Here is a 6373-nt window from a genome sequence, read left to right as displayed (position 1 = left end):
TATTCACTTTAATATCTCTCATATTAGACCATAATTTATCCCTGTCTTGTGCCAGGGATTCTACCCGTTGACCAAGGGCTTGAATGGCCGTCATCATGTCCTGTAATGATGGACTTTTACCTGTTTCTGAAACTATTTTGGATTTGGTAATGATACAACAGGAGGAGGATCAATAGGATTATCGAGGGATAGAGAACTATCTATTCCTTGACTGTCTATGGAGGAGCGAGACAAGGTCTTCTTCGCTCTCCTTATCCTATCCTTCTCTAATTTACGCACATAGCGGTAATATTCAATCCATTCAGTCTCAGGCAAGCCCACACATTCATCACATCTATCACCTATCTCACAAACTTTTCCTCTGCATTTACTACAAATAGAATGAGGATCTAAAGAGGATTAGCAAGTCTAGTCTTGCAACCTTTCACACACATTCTCAAACTTGAAGCAGAATCAGACATGATGAGAAATCAAAAAAGAGAGATCAAAACAAGCAAAGGTCAAACCAACAATATCGAAACGAAATCAAAATCCAATCAAGCGAAAGCCAAAGCCAAAGTGTACTTCACCAAATAATACTGCAAAAGACACGGGCTATAACGAGCGAAGTTCCAACGATGTCACCGTAGCGGCGGCAGGGAAGATCTGAGGAATAGTTGGATGGTGCTACGTACCGGTGGAGGGCGCACAGGTGGTGCACCTGACTACCCAATCGGCGATTGCCGCGAGTTTTGAAATTCTGCCGTGACGTCAGGGACGTAAGCTATATATATAACTACCAGGTGAGTTAGATGTTTGAAAAAGTCTTTTTCAACTACTAGACTGTGATATGATTCTTTAAAATGCAGATTACTACTTGCTGCATATCCTGAGGAAAATCATCAGCAATAAAAAATAGCAATGTTTTAAATGGCTATGGCTCAATATAACACATTTTCACTTTCATGTACGAATGTATTTCTTTTTAGTTTCATCTATTTTTCACTTCTAAACTATCATATATCTGGACGAGGTTTCTAGCACTACACTAGCTGGCAAGAACTTGCTTGCCATTGATGATTCCACTGAATGTAATGAATATCAATGTTTACATAGGCCCTAGCATGCTTCCATTGAATATACTGAACACAGGAAGCACAAGATATACAGAGTATTAGGGCACATGATAGGCAGAATGCAAACCCCTGTGATAGGCTAGGTTTAGTTATATTAGGGGATCTCTCTGTAGTTAGTGATCAGGCTTTACACTTGTACCATAAATCTGTTCATCCCTTTCTCGTATAGCTAGGTCTATTTTCATGCAGGGTAGTTTGTAATAAAGTCAGAATAGGCTCAACATAAAGATACCAGTAAAACCTTTGCTTCACATTCATACTAGCCTAAAAACTGCCTTGAAACACATTTTACGATGACTTCACATGCTTATTTTACTTTGTACGGCAGTTTCATACTATCTCATTGTGTTGACGAAACTTCAACCTTTTGAATAGTAGGTAGCCTACCTATAGCCTACTTAAATATTCAATTGTTGGCTACTACCTATTGTTTTTCACCACTTAGTAAATAGGTAGGGGGATACACCAGCGACTACCAACCCTTATCACGGTGGACAGGTCTTATTCACTCGATAATGTGATATATGAAAGCCCCATACGAACTAAAATAAGCATGTGACGCTCTTCGTAAAATATGTTTTCAAGGCAGTTTTGAAATCCAATATGGCGGCTACCGTGGGATGTACAGGTTCTGATCAGTGACGACAACCATCTTTCCCAGCCTTCCCAGCACTCATTTGAACAATGTTAGCATATATATGTAACGTTTATTGATCTTACTCAAGATTGCAGTTGTAATCAGCACAATAAAACAACATTTTGTTGCCTATATTACTGAAAGTATGAAACTTTTTATTCCCGGGGTCATGGTTTGAACTGAATTCATTTTTACCTTGTAATCAGTGGTTTTTATCCTTACTGCCATCACAACTGAAACTCCACAGTGCTTATTTGATTGTTATTATACACATTTTGGTCTCAATTCACTCCGCATTGCACTTTAAACAAGCTGCTGTTCCTGGTTCTTAAGTGCGCGCCACAAACACAGTTACGAACAGCAGACGACGAAACTGCAAAGTTTTATTCCCTAAATTGTTTACTTTACTCGTTATTTAGTTCAACTTTACTTTGCTATTTAAAAATTTTAATTTAATTCATGTATATTATCCCTTTTTTGCAACCAAATTACCCCGAAAAATTACAGATATTCTAAAGTAGACACAATCCAATGTTTCTAACGTTTTCGTACATCTGGCTGCCGAAAACCATAGGGGAACGACTACGGATAAGTGGATTATGTATATATTTTTTTTTTGCTTTTTTGTTTTTGCTAGCACTTTTCATTGATTTCAGTCTATATTAGTATTTTGAATTTCTTTAATAACCGTATGCCAGAAATAAATGTAACCTTTAATGTTTGCATGCTAAGAATGGCAAAATCATCGTTGCCACATTAGTGGAGGCTTCACACATACGCCGATTCATTATTATAAACTGTTTCCATAAATTCTAGTTGTCATAGTAATGCAATAATGATAAAATTGCTTTAATATTTATGTATATATACTTCCAATACATAGCCTGATTTCACCAATTTCAACGTTTTGTGTGTAGCCTTACACCCAGTTTGGAGGGTCAACACACACCGAATGGCAACAGAGAGAGAGAGAGAGAGAGAGAGAGGAAAGCAAAGGAACGAAGAAGGAAAGGGGTGGTGGTGGAGGGTGGGGGGGGGGGTGGGGGGGGGGAGGGGGGGGGGTAGGGTGGGGGGGGGGGAGGGGGGGGGCGGTAGGTGGAGCTTTCTACCGTGTTTGTATCCATTTCTGCATAATGGAGTTTTTGTCTCTTGGTACAAGGACAAGTGTCGTAATTCTTTACGATTAGTGATTCACGATACCCTTATAAATTACGGCACTGGGTCTAATGCACTATAGCAAAATCTCATTCTGATACAGGTGTTCATTACAGAAATAGGTATTGCCCAAAAACGTGCTTGCACTGTCACTGAAACCCATAGTAGGTATGCTGCTTAGTTGTCAATCAAGGTTTTTGTAATAAAGCATTTTTTACAAGCTATCTCTTGAATAAATTTGTATTTTTCTCAATCAAAACATATGCCCCTCAATGCTAACTTTCCTCTTTTAACGACTTTCTGGTCATTGCAAATTCGGCCCCATAATTTCTTATGGTGCGAAAACAGAGGCCCAGGGACCGAAAACGATTGCGTCACACTACGGCAATAATCTGGCAGTAAAACATCTTCATATATCCATAAAGTAAATAATAAAGATATATATGTGCATTACGATTATAACAATTACATGAATAGCTGATAATCTGCATGAATAACTGGTAAACTGTTCTGCAAGAAAGTTGAGTAAAGCAATTATTTACAATAGGTACGAAAGCCAAGATGTCGTGAAGTCATATTACAGGACTTAAACGAACGTTCTAATTCCAAAAAATAATTACTTTAATTTGAGTCAGAATCGAGTTACTCTTTCAATAACGAATATTTTCAAATTAATCATCATAAATATGTAAAATATTGATGTTTTACTATTTATTTAAAAAATTATCCAAGTGCACGCTTTGTCGTCCTCTTCTACCAAAACAGTTGTTTACTAACAAACAAGCCGGTTAGGGACCACGTTCCAATTGTTGTGATGAAAGTGTCCCAGCGTCTGTGGGTGCAAGTGGTGTGAGGATTTATCACAGGAAATGGGAAGTTTATTGACACAAGCGACTCCGTAAACATCGAGATGGAGTCAATCTTCTAGTAAATATTTCGAGTTGTAAGTAAAAATGTTGAACGCGTTTTGGTGAGATTTGGACTGCCTTGTACCACCATTTCACTACCCTCTATTTAAATCTTGAAATTTGGCCTTAATTTCTAACTTTGGAGAAAATACTTACTTCGAAAGGAGAGTACCTAGAGGTCTTTAGCTCCGTTTCTCACCAACAACAAATAGCAACTGATGCCCATCTCTGATGTCAGGACGCGTTATAATGTACTTTTTTGGGGGTTGTACACGTTGATCGTACATGGTCCACCCCTGTACCATGCGGTTTTTTGTCCTATAGAGTGAAAAAGTGGTCTTTCTTCAGGTCAATGGTAGCACAGTGGTATTTTACCATAGATTAACGAATTTAAAGAAAACTTGCCCTAATTGTACATAGGCTAGGCCTAATACAGAGCACATTCTTTTATTTCAGACAAGAGCCTAGGTCTAACATAGGTACCGTACAAGGGTTAGACTAGCCATCGAAATCTTTTAGTAAAAGGTCCTACTAGCTATACCTATTACGGATGCCTATGTAACCAACACCTTACATTGTCTCACTGCCTACTACTACCTAACTATAAAACAGGTTAAAAGAATACCTAGGTAAATTAGGTAGCTAGCCTTAAGCTAGGATGGCAACCAAAGCTTCACCTGGGTTACCTGCGACATGTGGGAACTGTTATCTGTTTGGCAGTAGAAATAAGGGTACCTAGTCAATCATATCTTTAGTTTTTCGTGCATCTTTAGGTAATATACCTTTAATTCATAGTTCATTCATACACTTACAATTATGACCGGGCTATCTATGCTATGGTTGGGCTCAGCTGTTAGTTTCAAAACTAAGCCAATGGCTCCCTTCAGCTCCAAATGTTGTTATGCATACAGCCATAAGTTGATATTAACTTTTCGATATTGCCAAAATATCTCACCACCAAGGCCTTGCTCGTCACCAGCCACAGTTTACGATATTACGGTAAAAAAAAGTACACGAAAAATACTAACTGATATAAGTGAAAATATTCAATACGTCTCATATTCGTCAGTGAAATTTCAATTGTCCACTAACAGTAACCAATGTCTTTGGATCTATAAAGCTTGCTGTTAAAAATTTATTCATTCGAAAAGTCCTTTATCTTAGTAGACAATAATTTCCTATATGCTGGTTAGATAACTGAAGTCTAACTTATTTCTCTTTCATATCACTTTTTTGCTTAGTGGAAGTAATACTAAAAAAAGATGGAACGTCAATGAGATGCAAATTCTGACACGGTTCCCGGTTCCTGAGCAGTCACTTCACAAACACAGTTGCGGGCACACAACAAGTACTACACTTATTTGCGTGTGGTGTAGCTCTCTCTCTCTCTCTCTCTCTCTCTCTCTCTCTCTCTCTCTCTCTCTCTCTCTCTCTCTTCTCTTCTCTTCTCTCTCTCTCTCTCTCATACTGCTTATTACATCATTAACTGAAATCCCTTGTTTTTTCTTTAATTCTAATCGTCTTCAGCTTTACTTTTAGATCAAATGGTTTACTTTAATCCTTGACCACTACCCTTTCCTACAACAAGAAACCCTAAGAAGTTATAGATGTTTCTAAACTAAATATTATCAAATATTGTTAGTAAATTTCTACTTTACTTTTATCACTTCCCCTTTCATTTTTTTTAACTGAAGGACTGTAATGTTATTGGATTTGACTACCAGTGCATCCCAGATTATATATATATATATATATATATATATATATATATATATATATATATATATATATAGTATATATATAATTTTCAGGGCTAGTCTATACATTATTCCCCCCAATTTTCAGTTACCGGGTTTCAGGGTCTCTAAAAGTAACGTTATGTTCTATTGTTTTTTGTAGGGTTTTACAACTGAATAAAAGTTTTGGTGCTGTCCTCCTCAACTCCGCACATATCACATTACAATAATTCTTGTTTCCCTATGCAACTTTTTTTTTTATTTACGAAGTTATTAAGCCATTTCTGCTAGGAAGGAAATGCTTACATAAGTGAAACAAAGGGAGAAATATATATATATATATATATATATATATATATATATATATATATATATATATATATGAATGTATGTATAACTGAATCACGAAAGTTTGGAACGTGATAAATGCATAAATAAAGGTATATAAGCCACGAAGGAAAGATAAACAACTGAGTAGCTGCTAGATCTTTCGACTCAACGTCCTTTACATAGCAGACAAACTGACTTACATGAGAAACTGAGAGTACAAGGAAAGGTCGTATAAGTGATAGATAGGGATTATAAGGAGTAGTATCTAGAATCAACCCAACACCTGGACCTGGATAATGAGTAACCTTTCCAAACAAGCATAAACATGGGTAAAATTTAAGAACAAAAAGATAAAGTCCAACTGCTCAGACACAGGGACAAGCCAATTAAAGGATTATACAGGGCGGCAGCTGACCGCATTCATATCTTAGTAAGCACAAAACTTATTCACAAAAACATATTAAACATATATATACAAAGAAAATATCTAAA

Source organism: Macrobrachium nipponense, chromosome 1 (genome assembly GCF_015104395.2).
Source record: "Macrobrachium nipponense isolate FS-2020 chromosome 1, ASM1510439v2, whole genome shotgun sequence".
In the NCBI taxonomy this organism is placed as follows: domain Eukaryota; kingdom Metazoa; phylum Arthropoda; class Malacostraca; order Decapoda; family Palaemonidae; genus Macrobrachium; species Macrobrachium nipponense.
This window is presented reverse-complemented; position numbering follows the sequence as displayed.